Raw genomic sequence first — 16,390 nt, forward strand, 5'->3', positions numbered from 1 at the left:
GAAATTTCTTGCAGTTAACTAATATTTAGCTTCTACTATGGCAAAATGATAATAATAATGATAAAACTTCTGCAAAATAAATACCAACTGATTTGGCCGTTGATAAATGATAACACACACACAGAGTAATTGTTAAGATTGAAGGAGAATTAAAAATGCATTAATGTATCAAATTGCATAATAATCTTAAACAAAATTTTATATATACTTCGTGGCTTAAATTCATATACAGCGAACTCAATTCATTAAACTCCTGAAGATGATGATACTCAGTTGTGGCATTTCTTCTCCTTCTTAGGGAAAAATGAAGTCAAAAGATACAACAGGGGGCAAGATTTTGGCATAGGTCTTAATTAAGAAGCACCTCAAGCACATAATCAATCAATCAAGAGAAGCCAAAAAAGGTAAATGGAGAGAGAGAGAGAGAGAGATCAACAAAAAACATACCTCAAAATACTTGTTGCACAGATGATCGTCAGGATACTTTGCTTGAATATGAGAGAGCTTTGACCTCAGTTTCATTGACTGTGCAGCCCTAAACTCCCCCCCCTTCTCTCTATAGATCTCTCTGTTCGAAGTGTCTTAATTATCTGAATTAAATTACAATCTGATGATAATTGAGAAATCGAAGCAGAAAAGATCATAAATATAAAAACGAAGAAGAGGAAGAAGAAGGTGAGGATCAGAAGGAGGAAAGTAGGCAGTGAAACAAATTTAGGGCCGAACAGACAATGAAACAAAGATGAGCTTCTCTAGACTTCGTAAATCAGATGAGAGGACTTGTACACACTTCTCACCAAGACGAGGAGGATATATATGGAAACAGAGATTGACGAAAAGTATGCATAATATAAAATTAATTAGTGTAACTGTTGGGACGAAAATAGTGTGTGTGTGTGTGTAATACCAACATAATTAATAGGAAAGAACAAAAAATTGAAAACTTAATTCAACTGGTAAAGAAGTTGTATCAACTTAATCAAAAATTTTGTGATTTTGACAACATTGGTGATAAAGCTTATATCAGAAAGAGTTCTGACCCGACTCAATCTCAATTGGTCTGAGCCCATTAAAATTTCCTAAATTTGAGGTGAGATAAGCTTATCATACTAATATATTTTATCTATAGCAACAAGAAAAAAATATTTTTTGTAATATCAACAAGCAAAAACTGTTTATAGCAACAAGCAAAAAATATAGAACAAAAAATGGAGAGTAATATCAGTAATATTTTTTGTCTATAGCAACAAGCAAAAAACATAGGACAAAAAATTGTTTCCTATGACTATAGGCAATAGTTTATGGTTGTAGTCCAAATGACCTTTATCTATTACAATAACAGTTTTTTTTTAAAAAAAATTTAGGGTACAAATGATAAAAATGTTGCCTTAAGTAACGGTTTTAAGTCATTGAATTTGGCAATAAATTTTGGCTGTTGCCCATCTTTATTAACAAATTTTAATTGTTGCTTGTAACAATGAAGTGCGGGCAGCAACTATCAAATGTTGCCTGTTTTAGTTAAACAATTAAAAAAATAATTATGCAAGCAATCATATTTTTTTCAATGAGGAATCATCTAGCAAGAAAAATATGCCACATAATTTTCTCGTGCTACATTTAAATAATCATTAACCCTAAAATACTTTAATCATTAAATAATTTCAAGAATATTCACAATGTTCTACAAGAAAACTTCATCATATCAACTTAAGACATAACATTAAGTATTGATAAATTTCACAAATGTTTTAAATGTGCATCTTGTGTGTGTGTTGTGTGTGTGAAATTTCCTAAAAGCATTCTCTCCAATAGCCTCCAAACCACACAGTTCCTTTCAAACAAAGAATATCATCACATTGTGATATGAACAAGTAGAAAATGAAACACCAAAAACAAAGACAGAGAGAGATTCTGATTTGTAATTATAATGATCAACCTAAAACATTCGCAACTCATATTAAGAATATGAAAACACACTAAACCAGCAACTTGAAGAACATTTGTATAAAGACAAATTAATATTCCAATTTAGGACCTAAATGTTAGGCAAAAGTAACGATACAAAGGGAAAAAATGTTGATTGCCCATGCTAAGAAACCATATAAGAACCAATCATGGAGATTTGAATTTTAAACATGAAGTTTCCAAATCAAAATAATCAAAAATTAAAAATGTAGCAAACAATAGAAAAATAGAACCACACACATGCATCCCACCAAGAAAAAAAATCCTCAAACGCAAGTGAAAAAGTATGTTCACTTTGAAATCCAGAACAAACCAATTCAAGGGTCCCCAAGAGTGTTCAGCAGATAGTTAGCCCAATCTAACTTTGTTTGATTCCTTTTATGAAAAACGCTCAATTCCATCTTCACTTTGAAACTGAACCATTTATATTATCCTTCATGATGGAGATGAAAGAATTGTATGGCACTTATAGCATGGATTTTAACAACCACTCAATGGGATTCAACTTTAAAAGTAATAATAATTTAAACATACAATAAATAAAGCCAAAGTATATCAACAATACAAGTATACAAAAAGTCTTCAAGGAATTTGATTTTAAGATAAAAACCAAAAGACTAGGGTCTTGTTTGTTTTCTATTTTCAAAAACTGTTTTTTTTAAACAGAAAAAATTTTAAAACTTGTTTGGTTAAATATTTTGTATTTAATTATTTTTAAAACTGTTTTCATTTTTTTGTTTTTAAAAACAAAAAAATAAAATAAAAACATATTTTTTATTTTAAAATACATTACATTTTATTATTAAAAATTACAGCAACCTTAATCAATTTTTATTATAAATCATCACCATTAACTGCCTATAATTATCACTATTAGCTTATTTTTAAATTTTAAAACTATTTTTAAATTAACATAACCAAAATAATTGTCATTTTTTTTTGCTTTGGAAACAATTTTAAAATAATATTGCAAAACAATTTTAAAAATAAAAAATGAAAACAAAAATTCAACAAGCCCTAAATTTCTCCTTTCCATCTCAATTTAATGGCATGAGTTCTAGCCCAAGAATCACAACTTCAACTAGCTTGCAGAAGCATAAGAGTCACAAGTCTCCTCAAAATTGCAATGCTAAGAGCCAAAACTCCAATGATACAAATATGCATATCACCTTAATTTCAGAGTGGCATCAGATGATTCAACATTCCTATAGTTCAATTTCAAATCATAAAAATCAATTAAAAACCATATTCATTTATCCAATTTAAAATGTTATTTATTAAAGTATTAAAAATATAATAATCTTAAAATTTTGAAACTACAACCAACTATAAGAAACTTAACTAAAAATTTTAAATTCACATTTTTATAATTAATATAAAAATTGAATATACTACTTGTTTTACAAAAATTCATAATCAAAATGTATCTACACTATAAATATAAAATTTGGAAATTGGGGTAAATTTAGAAATAAAATTTTCTTTTTCAAATTCTCTATATTTAGATAAAAAAGCTGGAAGTAAAAATATGTGGATCTTACATATTATTTTCTTTTACTCTTTTTTTCTATAGTCAAGTAGGAAAAAATGTTATTCCCTCTCCTCACTTTTTTCTCCCTTGCATTTTTCTCTTTTGTCAAGCATAGCATTAATTAGTATATTTTTAACCATGGACAACTTGTAACATAACTATTAGTTATAAGAAACCCAATACGCAAGAAGTTTAAAATTGTTACTTGTTATCATAGGTAACAGGTCATTAGTGTTGTCTAAACAGTTCTTTTTTACGCAACAATTTTTACATGCTGCTCAATATTTGTTATCTAAAATTAAAATTATTAGTTACATTTGAAAAACCATTGCTTATTCATATTTTAAGTAACACTTTTTTTACTTGTTGTAAAGTTAATTGTTGTCATAGATTAAAACTGTTGTAGGGCTCTCTAATTCCCCTCCTTCCACTATCACTCTCGCACACTCATGTATTTGTGTTTACTTCATATATAATTGCCAAAGATAAAACTCAAGCTTTATAGAATAGAAGGGTACACTCCCTTTTTTTTTTTGGGGGGGGGGGGGGGGACGGCAGAGAGTACACTCCCATTTGATAGGTTCAGAAATCCAATCCAATAATTATTGTTTAGAAAAAAGTTGTTTGGATTTGATTTGATATACTTTTATAATAAATAAGTTATTTTTAATATATTTAATCAGAATTAAAAAAATATTAAAATTTATTAACAATGTCTTAAAACTTAATAAATTTTTAAATTTACCATTGTGAAATATGTATACTTTAACAACTCAATCCTACATGTTGTATAGAGTTTAAGAAATGATGAACTATCCCTGACCTATAGTATGATTTTATGTAAATTTTATATTACTTTTAATAAAAATAAAAATGTGATGCATGAACACGTTTTTACACAATAATTACAAAATATAAAATAATATTGTTTTATTCTATCATATTTAACATCATGATCAAATTGACCTTAGATATAAATATAAATACTAAGGGTTGTCAATGAATAAATTAAATAGGATAATATTATCAAGAAATGAACATTATACAAATTTGTAATTTTGTCGTCCTAATCTTCAATTGTGCAGTACTCCAGAGTCCAGATTTATATAGGTGTAAAGATTTGTCCACTTTTGTTTTTTTTTGTTTTTGGAATGTGAAGACCTGTCCACTTCATGGCAAATTACAAAAGCAATCGAGTGTTTTTGTCTTCTTTCTTTTGTCTTGTCGTGAAAGCTTCCGTCTCCCCATCTCCACCCTATAGCTTTTCACATATTGCCTTTTTAGTCCCTCATGTTCTGATTAATTATCTGCCGACCCCATCCAAGCCCCGGCGCATATCCGATTTCGAATATAAGTCACGCACGGTCGACAAATTTCTTAAAAAAGTTGTAAAAAAGATAGCTTAATTTCTTAAATTTGTCATGTATTACAATCCCGCCTGCCTTAAAGTCAGAAATAATGATCAAACTTAAAGAATCGCCCATTTAAATTTATTTTTATAAAAATTTAGGTTTTAAAAAAATAATATTTTTAAAAAAATTGAGCTTTTAAATTCAATTTTGATATGCCCTTAAAAAAAAAGCTCGGGTGACCTTTTTAAGTTCATTTTTATTTTTTATTTAAAAAATAAAATATTTTTATTTTTAAAATATTTTTATTTTTAAATTAAATTTAAACTTTAGAATATATATTATATACTTTAAAATTAAAATTTTTATTATTTATTTTTAATTTTTAAACATTATAATTTATATTTTAAAAATATATGAAATATTATAATTAAAAAATTTAATTTTTAAACTTTTAAAAAAAAAAAAATAAAAATAAGGACTATAAGCCTTTTATATAAGAATTAAATTTAAAAAAAAATGAGATATTTTAAAAAAATCACTTTACGCTTGTTTTTCAACTCTGAACCCCCCAAATAAAAAGGCCTCTAATGAATGGTTTCCCTTCTAACATAAATTGAATTACTCCCTCTAGACTATATTTGAATTTTCTAAAAGTCTCATTTAATTTAAAATATAAGACATTGAATAGGTTTGATATATATAATATATATATATTCAATTATACCCTTATTTTATTATATTTTATTAATTATTTCTTCATTAAAAAATATAAGTTTTTTTTATGAGGATAGATGTAAAAAATATAGGTATTTTAAGTTTTTCAATGTATAATTAATTAACTTTATTTTCAACAATACCCTTACTGTACATTTGAGAGTTTATAATTAAATGAAAATGAATAAATATCAATGAGATAAAATAAAATGGAGCGGAGCAAAGTGGAATGGTACGGAATTTTTCATTGTTTGGGACTGATTATAAAATGAATGAAATGAAATGGATTAAATTTTTTTTTTCTTTCAATATCATCCATATGAGTAACTTTTTTTAAAAAATAATTTCCATTAAATAATTATAATATTTATTTAACAAAAAATAATAATAATTAAAATTAATAGTCAAATAAAGTACTCAAGAATTAAGAAGAAAAATAACATTGTTTTGAACATAAATCTATATCATTATTCTTACAAGACATCAAAACCACAATGACCTCATTGCGTATCTTGCGGCTCAAGACCTTATTCGGTATTGTATGCACAGAAGCTTTGGTTAATATATCTCTTTCTAGCTACAATTCTTCTAAAAGAGCCCAAACTTTACTTTGTCACTTAAAATGTGCCTATTGACTCTTGATAATTTCTATGCCATACTTTGAAAAAAATTTAGAGCATTTTGCAAAAACTTCAACCATACTACTTAATGACTTGAAAAACATCTTCATGCCCAAGTCTCCATTTGTTATTTTACTATTTTTCTTTTTATCTTTTGACATAGTTATAACTTGAAATCTTGCTTGTAAAGAAATTTTACATCTTCATTGTTATTTACAATAAAGCCGTGCAAGTTTGTTTCATTGTTAGAAATTAACATGTCAATTTCTTATAATAAATTAGATTTTTCAATTAGTGTAGAGTTTTTTTGTTTGATCTCTAATGTATTTTCTGCATACTCACCACTCGCCCTGTCTTACCTATATAATGTAAGTATTTTCTCATGATATGGTATTGATTTGTTTCTCTATACAGTGGCTTCAAGTTTTGCTTGGACAAAAGAATACATAATTAAGGTTAATTCAATTGGAAAGATTAAGACTTGTCGTACTAACCATTTGTATAAATATTAATTAATATATTATTATCTCAATTAACTTCTCCCACACTTCTGTTTCTATAATCCACAAATTTGTGTTTGAATCCCATCCAAATTCACTTAGCCATTCTTAAATAAGTCATACTAAGGAATAGTAAATTTGCTCTTCAACCGATTCACGTGATCTTTTATTTTGATTTTATCTAGTTATTTGTGAGAAAACTTTTGTCTCATCTTTAATAAAATCCCATCTAGTGCTTTTAATGTGAATGCCCCTCCTTGTTTGTTTTTCAAATTGTGTTAATGTATATATGCATCAACAAGAAAAATCTTCCATGGCATTGGTCCAAGAACATTTTTTATCATTGGATGCATTTCGCACATCATTTTGACTCTTTCGCTTTGACATAACTGTGTTAACTAATCAATTAATTAAAAAAATAATGCAATAAGAATGACGATATTTATGTAATAAGGATAAATTATTGAGATGAAAATAACAATCACAAAGAAAATATAGTTCACACATGTAATACAAAGAGTTAATACAAATATATATTTGTTAATGAGATATATAATTATGTTGCATATGTGCAGCAGTATGGTCTCTAACTAAATTTTTTCTTCTCGTCTCTTCACTGTCTTCTCTTTTAGTGCCACACTTCTTGTTTTTATTATTTTGATTAGAGAGTTCATGATCAATAACCTCTCCTCTATAGTTTCTTTATCACATGGATCAATGCTTATCAAATAATTATGTAACATATATATGCAACTAATACAATATTCTTTTGGGTGTGAATTCCAAAAGCTGGTACACTTGTTAAAATAGCAAACCGTTTCTTTAAAACACCAAATGCTTTTTCAACTACATTTATTAAAGAAAAATGTTGAAGGTTAAATAGTTCATGAGAATTTCATGGTGAATTTCTTGAGTGTTCCTTCAAGATGTGATAAGTTAACCTTTTAACATAAAATCAGCATTAACAAGATAAAATTTACCAATTCATGAGATAAATAATTTTTATCAATATTAATTTTTGAACGAGAAAGAAATTAAGATTTTTTTGAATAAGTCAAATTGTCAAATGTTATATTTATTTAATTCAATAGTATGATTAAAAAAATATAAAAAATTTTAGCAACTTTTTAGAAACATAAATTAATTAATAATGACTAATTTGAAGGGAAATTATTTCTGTCTCTCATCATTGATTAATGAGGTCAGTTATAAAATTCATTTAAGGATTTGGACATTATACAATAGGACTATATTTTAAATCTCGAAGAAAATTCTACAAATATAAAACAACTTCTAAATATAAAATGAGATTAATGATGTGATTTAGATTGATCCCTGTTTAATATGGAAGATTACGGAATCCAACGCACGTTTTTTATCATATAAATACAATATAATATAATGATGAATTGATTGATTGTGTTGTGATTTCCGTATATACTTCAAGTTCCAGGTCATTTTGACACCTGTGATCATGGATGGATTTGGTTTTACAGTGTGCGGGCACCGTCACTTCACATCTTATCTTACATAAAGATGAGAAATAAATGCTACACTCCATATTTTGTAACCTTATGGGATAATAATAACAACTCACGACTCGTCTTAATCAATAATTATTTTAGTTGTCTAAAAATAAAAATAAACTCTTAATCACCATCCAATTAATTGGTCTGTTATTGGTGTTATCAAATGCCAAAAAAGATTTTACGAGTAGGCATTTGGTTTAATTAATTAAGGAAGTTAAATTAATTTATATTAAGATCTCAAGTTTGATATAATGAAGTTTCCGATTAATTTAAATAGGAAGTGATAATATCTAAAATTTCTCATGGTATTGCGTGATGGAATGAAAAAATTAATTTGAAAATTGAAAAGCTTTTTCATGTGTCTGGGGAAAAAGCATTTTGAAATAAAATGTGATCTTTTATAATTCTAATTAACTAAACAGAAAATAAATTTTGCATCTCATAAAATTTCAAAACAATAAATCATTTTTTAGACCGCATAGAAAGCCATTTTTAAAGATTGAACAGACGATCCAAAATAATTTTACTAAAGACAAACTATTTCTTTCATACAGGTTTATTCGGATGGTAGAATCATGTACGAGACTCGTGAATTCCACATCAAAAGATCATGACCGGAGGAAGAAGATAGTGAGAATTTTCCCCTCCGTAGAAATATAATATATTATCGAAATATCATAATCTTTTCCTCTCTTTTTTCTCTTTCTTCTTTCTTCTGGTTATTATTATGAAGATAAAAAAATGACAATAATTTTTTTAAATTATATAAATGATAATTTAATCTTTTAAAACATTATAATTTTATTGAAATCTCTAAAGAGTATTGCATCAATAAATTTTAAAATGACGAGACTATTTTCCTCTAATTAAAAAGAATAACCTTTAATCACAACTTTTGATTAGAGAAATAAAAAATTACAACTTATCAAATATAATTTTTGTTATTGAAAAATAATTCTCAAAGCAAAAAATTTCAATCACAATTTTTACTTAAAAAATAATAATTTTTATTCTGTGAATTATAAGAATTGAATAAAAAATCACAACTTGTCAAATACAATTTTTATTATTAAAAACAAGTTATTAAAATAACAAGCTCTAATCATAATTTTTTTAAAGAATAAAAACTTTTATATAAAAAATTACAAGACTTGAACAAAAAATTATAACTTATCAATAATAATAAAATAATCTTTTCAATTTAAAATTTATTGACACAAAAATTCTTGAAAACTCTAGTAAAATTATGATGTTTTGAGAGACTAAATTATTATTTATATAATTTGAGAGATTTTATGATCATTTTCTCTACAAACATTATCCGAGAAAATTAGATGAAAAAATGGGAGCCTATTAAGTAAATTAATTAGAGATAAAGATATAACTTGCAGGACATGTGAAAAAAGTGCAGAATTATGGAAGATAAAATATAGATTTTGGAAGGAAAAAATTGCAAAATTTGAAGCTGGTCCTTTTCTCCAATTGATTTACTTGTTTGGTGCTTTTCCACAACTTTCTCATTTTATCAATTTATTTGTTTTAGGAAAAATTAATTTTTTATTTTTTAACTTTTAACTCACTTATAATTTAATTTTTTAATCATAATTTGTTATAATTCAGTCCCTCAACTATAATTCATTAAAGGTGTTCAACTTGCATCCCTCTTAATTAGCCTAATTCCATCCCAGATATATTGAGACAGGTCTTGTCTTAGCCCAAAAATAATTAGGATAGGACACGGGATTATCTTCAAGATGTCCCATCTCGTCTCAAATATTATATATATTATTTTTTATTTTAAAAATATACATTAAATATATTAATTATACTTATATTAATAATATCAATTATAATTTCAATATGTGTAATTCTTATTTAAAGTAAAGCCTTTTATATTGATGATTTTAATGACACAAAATAAACAAGAGAGGATAATATCTTGGGAGAATCACATTCAACCCCCTCCTAAAAAAATTTATTAAAGATAAGGACCAACAATAAGTCCTATTTTGATAAAAAAAACAAGTCATATTTTTATTTTAATAATAATTCATTTCTTGTTAGTCCTCATCTGTGAGTAATTCTTTTGGGATGAGTATGGCTATAATTTTTCCTAATATCTTTCTTCATAATATATTAATTATATTAATACAATTTATTCTTATATCTATCTATTTAATAATTTTTATTTATATCACATTTCTTGCTTTATTTTTAAAAAAGAAATTAGTTTAGCATATCACAACTAAAGAAGAACAACAATGACTTGATGTCATGCCTAGCTTGTCTATTATTATCGCTCTTATAGTATAGAAATCACTTATAATTGCTATCATAATGTGTTATACACTTATAGTTGTGAATTATATAATTCAATAATTAACTTTAAATTATTGTGATTTATGTATTTGTATTATTTTGATTTTAAACTTAATAAATAACATGATTTAAAATTTTAATGAATGTTGTTATTTAAATCTTTCTCCTACATTATCTGATTTATCGAGATGGCAAGATGTCTTTATCTCGTCTTGGTCTCATCCCTATTTCTAAAAGGGCAGGATGACTTTTGGGATAGGATTAGGCACAGGATAAAATTTCAATCTCAGCCTTTTTTTAGGACGAGGCACGGGAGATGGGTGTACCAATCCCATCATGTGAACACTCATATGACTTGCTGCAACTTAATCCCTTAATTTTTGACATAAATGCTTATATTTTGTTCCAAAACACACTTTTCTTACTCTTTGATGGAATATCTAAGCTAATATGAAAAAATAGAGCTAACAAAAGTTGAGGGATTAAATTATAAACTAATTAAAAGTTAAATAATTGAGTCACAGATGAGTCAAAAGATGATAGATTGAGTTATAGCGAGTCATTATTGAAAGATTAAATTATAAATAAATTAAAAATTGAAGGATTAAATATTAATTTTTTCTTTACTTTATTATTAATTTCCATATCCATACCCACGCCGAATGATGCAAAACAACGTCAATAATTGAGTGTTTTGGCATTTTTATGGCTTCCTCAGTTTGATATCTACAGGTTCAAGATCCTTGATGTTAATATATAGGCTAAAATGAATTTTTTTTTATAAATTTTGAAGCAGTTTTACATGACCCTTTTACGTTTAAATGTTTAAATTAACTCATTAAATTTTAATTTTGTTTTTCAAAGTTCTTTACTATTAATTTTATTATTTTTTTCATAAGGGTTAAAATATCATTTAACTAAAAAAATATTATTAAATAAAATATTATATTGTAGAACTCTAGATAATCAATTTTTTTTGAATAGTTTAGGCATTGATAGCCAAAAAATGTTATTATCATGGTATAAAATTTTAAATATTTATTTTTGTATTCGTTTAATCCATTTTATGTCATCAATGATGTGTAGTTTTCTTATATTGAAGGATAAGTTAATCTAACCTGGTAATATGTAAAATTTTAAATATTTTATTCATGTGCCTTATATTAATCCAACCTAAAAATATAAATAAAAATTTATATTTTAAAATAATAAAATTATGCACCATTGATAATAAAAATATGGATAAAACTAATATAAACATAAATATTTAAAATTTTATATAGTGATAATAATGTTTTTTGGTTATCAATGTCTTAACTATTCAAAAAATATAAGAAATTGATTGTAAATAGTTCAACAATATAATATTTTTAATAATATTTTTTAATTAAATGACATTTTAACTCTTACAAAAATAATCTAACTAATAACAGGGGTTTTAAAAAACACAATTAAAGGTTAATGGGATTAATGTTAAACTTTTAAAGATAAGGGATGTCATATGTAGTTGCCTCAAAATTCAGGAAAATTTTGTGCATTTGAATCTAATATACTCCCTCCACTCTCATTTATAAAGGCATGTTTTAGAAGGTTCATCTAGTCTCATTTATAAGTCACAGTGTAATTTTTTAAAAAATATTTTTAATGTTACTCTTCATGAGAAAGAAAAAATAGTATGATATCACTTTTTAAATTTGTTATATAAGAACATATTTAAAAATTTATATATTTTTATTTCTTTTATTTTTTTATTGATATTCATAAGGTTGATAAAAATAATTTATAAAAAAAATCAGAGAAATACATAATAAATGTTATTGCAGGTTGCATAGGAGTTGGATGATTTATTCTTAGTGTTATTTGGATTAGAAAAAATATATATATCTCTTGGGTCTTTCCTCGTATGTTGATTGGACAGCTAAAATACAATTGATTGAATCTTAAAAATAACAAGGCCCAACTGAACCTACAAAATCCAATTTCTTTTCTTTTGATATTTTTGTTCTTGGCTAAAACAAAAACAATTTCTCAATGGGCTGAATTCTCTGGGCTTCAGGGCTTCCAAAATTAATAAATACGCCCACCATGGGGCTCGAACCCACGACCACAAGGTTAAGAGCCTTGCGCTCTACCGACTGAGCTAGACGGGCTTGCGCATGGGAATTCACTTAAAATTTATAAGAACAAAATAACTCAATCTCCCTTACCACCAAAGCAGAATAAGTGAATGATGGACCTCTGTGATCAACTCTATTTTATTTTGTAAAGTTATTAACTCTCTGTTTGAATAGAATATGTAAACGTAAGGGCAATGAAAATCAATTGATTAAACACTTTTAACTCAACTTTAAGGTTATTTTAAATCGAACTTATTAAAATCTCCATTTCACTCGAACCAATTGGACCATCAAAATAAACAGAAATTAAACACTGAGTAAATATTAATTTGATAACTGTACGAAAACTAATTGTATCAAAAACTATATAGGGATTGGTCTTTTTAGTGACAACTTTATAAAATTTAACAGTGTTTAGAAAGTCTGAAATAGAATTGTATAAGTAATTAAAAAATAAATATCATAATGAAAGCATAAATAACTGTATTTTATATTTCCCCGTATGTTTTAAGTAATTAAAAAAATAGAAACAAACAACTGTCATAAAAAACCTTGTTTATATATAAAATATAAACAAATTATTTTATTTTATACTAAGATCTCATCAATGTCATTCCAATCATTTTATCATTTTATTTCTCTTCTTTTTAATATTTTCACTTCTCCATCGAATCATAACCTCATTTTAATCTATTTTATTCTTAATCAACCCATTTCAATATATTTTGTCCGTTCAATAACTAAGCTAGCCCAAATTTTCCATTTAGATTTACAAAAATTTATGAATTTAAATTTAATTTAAATCTAAATTTATTTTTTATTATAATTTTTTGTAATTTTAAATTGCCTCTACACACTAATCATTTAAAATTTTTATCATTTTAAATATTTTATTTTTCAACATATGCATTCAAGAAAGAATCTTATACTAATCTTTCTTTTGATAATAAAATTTATTTTGAAGAATTTACCATCAGTGATGACAAAGTTAATACTCTCATGACTCTCATATTTTTTTAATCTCTCATTCATGTCTTTTATTGATTAAAAATAATATTTATTATTTATTATTTATATTTTAAATATCAACTCATCTTTTTTATTTGAAATTTTTTAAACTATTTAAATAAAATATTTTAAATATAAAAATTTTAAATAAACAATTTCAAATTTAAAATTTGAATTCAAATCTAACAATTTAAAGTTCAAACACTAAGAGAATATTAGATTTTAATTTTTAATCTTTGTGATTCGCTAACGTACTGGACAAAAAAATGCAAATTAAATAAACATACACCGTACAACACAACCACCAAACAGAGAACCCCACCTTGTAGTTTCAACTCCACGGATGTTTTCGATTAAAAAAAAAAAAAAAGATGAACATCCGTGGAATATAAGCTGACCAATTATTGTTTTTTCAAAGAGAACATTATTGTTTAAACTGCCCAATAATTGTTTTTTCAAAGAGAACATTATTGTTTTAATAAATAAAAAAAGATGAACATTTTGGTCTTAAAAATTCACTAGAGCTAGGGCAGTTTAACTAGGGCCGGCAATATAAGCTGACCAATTATTGTTTTTTCAAAGAGTTTGAGCTTAAAAAATCAAATGGTTTTAGTATAAATGGAATTTTAAGCCTAGTCTTGTTCCATCTCCCTTTTGGTTTTTAGGTGAATTTTTTATTTAAAATGTTTTCACGATAATGTGATATTGTGAAAAAAATCATTGATATTTGATTCCTCTGTCTTCTAATTGAAATTTAAGTTGTCATGAGTACATTGGCCGTGCAATTGGTTCTATAATGAAAGATTATTCATTATTTTTTATATATAGGACTGTCTTTGTAATTTGGAATCACCTTGTTGTCTTTTCTCGTCTTATCTAATATCTATATACAATTTACACACACACACACATCTCAAATGATTAGCAAGTAAACACTTGTTCCAAGAACTAATTAAACTATTTAAGTGAGCACAAAACCACTAACCAGGTATATAGGTGTATGTATGAGAATTTAAGACATGGACATATAGGTGCATATATCGTCATATTAATGCACGTACGTACTGTGTTTGTGTTACTTAACCCCCTACGAAAAGTTTCGTTCCTTCAAACCTTACCTTATTCTGGCCCAAAAAAAAAAAAAAAAAGGCTCAACCACCCACTCTTTCCTTCTTTTTGGTTCAAAAGGCTCAACCACGTTCACGTTTTCTCAGACTATATATTTATCTGAGACTCTTTTTATACATACACATCCATATATAGTCATTTAAGTTTTTTTCTTTTAAATTTATACTCGTGTTGTACGGAAAAAAGAAATGTCTTTCTACTTTAACATGAGCCATTAAATATAATTACCTTATAATTTGTGATGGAAAGAATATATGACAAAATATATATCTAATAAATCATTTGATTAAATTGAATGTATGTTATCGTATCATGTAAAGTATTCATCAAGTGAGTGGATATATATAATTGGGTCACTCACTTGGATTGAAATTTAGAAAGTAGTTATGGAAATCAACACTTTAAGTTGATTCTTATTAGAAAAAGTTTGAAAAACAAAAAAATACATGCGAAAGAGATTCCTATATAATAACAGTATAACATATTGAAATTCAGAGAATTATAACAATAATCTTTTTTTGTCTTTTCATGGTCGAATGAGACTCGGGACTAGGGGTTAAAATAGATTGAGTCGAGCTAGACTTTGGCCATATAAGTTTGAGCTTGTGAGATAAATTAGAGGCCTAAAACTTGTATAAGGCTTTTTTTATGGCTCAAGCCTAAACTTATTTAAAACTTGACTTAACTTTTAAGCCTATTTAAAAATAAAGCCTTTTAAATAGGCTCATATTTTAGTTTTAAATGTCTCAAATATACTTTAAGGCTATTATAATATATAACCTATCAATTATAATATATAAGAATTGAAAGAATTTACTAACTACAATACAATATAACAATAAAATAATAATATTAAAATTAATATATAAGTCAAATATGGTTGAAAATATAACAATAAGTAATAAAGAATAAATTGATTAAAAATCATATGGTGAAATTGATATATTTGTAATATAGTACATAATATATATATATATATATATAAATAGGCTAACCTATTGAGCTCGTAGACTAGGGTTTAAAAAAATATGTTTAGTATATTTAACTAAATATACTTAATTAAAGGTTTGAGCCTAGTCTAAACTTATTTAGTAAGTAAGTTAGGCTAAACCTAAAGTAGATCAAGTTGTAGGTTCCTGTTAAGAGCTTGGCCTATTCCCACACTTACTCAATACCTCTAATTAAAATGTTCAAATCAGAGGGTTTTTTTTTTTTTTTGAAAAACAAAAGAAGAAACAACACCTACTTAGGAGGTCGAAATTCTCGTTATCATCATATCAATTTTTTCAAATTCATATATATTATTTAGTAGATATATGTAGTAAATATTTTATGTAAATTTAAAAACTACTTGATAACAAAAAAGAGCTTTACCTCTATCCGCCGCTGACAGTTTGACCAAATATAAAAATTCGAACATTACTTTGAAGAAAAGTTTTGAATGAATTTCGGTTTAATGAATGTAAAAAATACATATGCAAGTGAGTTTTCCTCTTATTAATTAGTCAACATAATAAGCTACTAAATGGTTAATTTTTTTAAATAAAACAAAAAGCTTTCACTTCGCCACTGGCCACTAAGTTGATTAATTAATTTTAAAAGGTGAG

At 25.7% G+C, this 16,390-nt stretch overlaps 1 non-coding gene across 1 annotated transcript; it reads right to left on the minus strand.

Annotated features, from left to right (window-relative positions):
- Window positions 1-12,607: 12,607 nt before the first annotated feature.
- Window positions 12,608-12,680, minus strand: TRNAK-CUU (transfer RNA lysine (anticodon CUU)). The gene has a single exon. It is a non-coding gene; the product is annotated as a tRNA-Lys (tRNA).
- Between the last annotated feature and the right edge of the window lie 3,710 nt (window positions 12,681-16,390).

The sequence above is a fragment of the Prosopis cineraria genome, unplaced genomic scaffold (genome assembly GCF_029017545.1).
Source record: "Prosopis cineraria cultivar Desert tree isolate PC_DT_omini unplaced genomic scaffold, ASM2901754v1 PC1, whole genome shotgun sequence".
NCBI classification, from domain to species: domain Eukaryota; kingdom Viridiplantae; phylum Streptophyta; class Magnoliopsida; order Fabales; family Fabaceae; genus Prosopis; species Prosopis cineraria.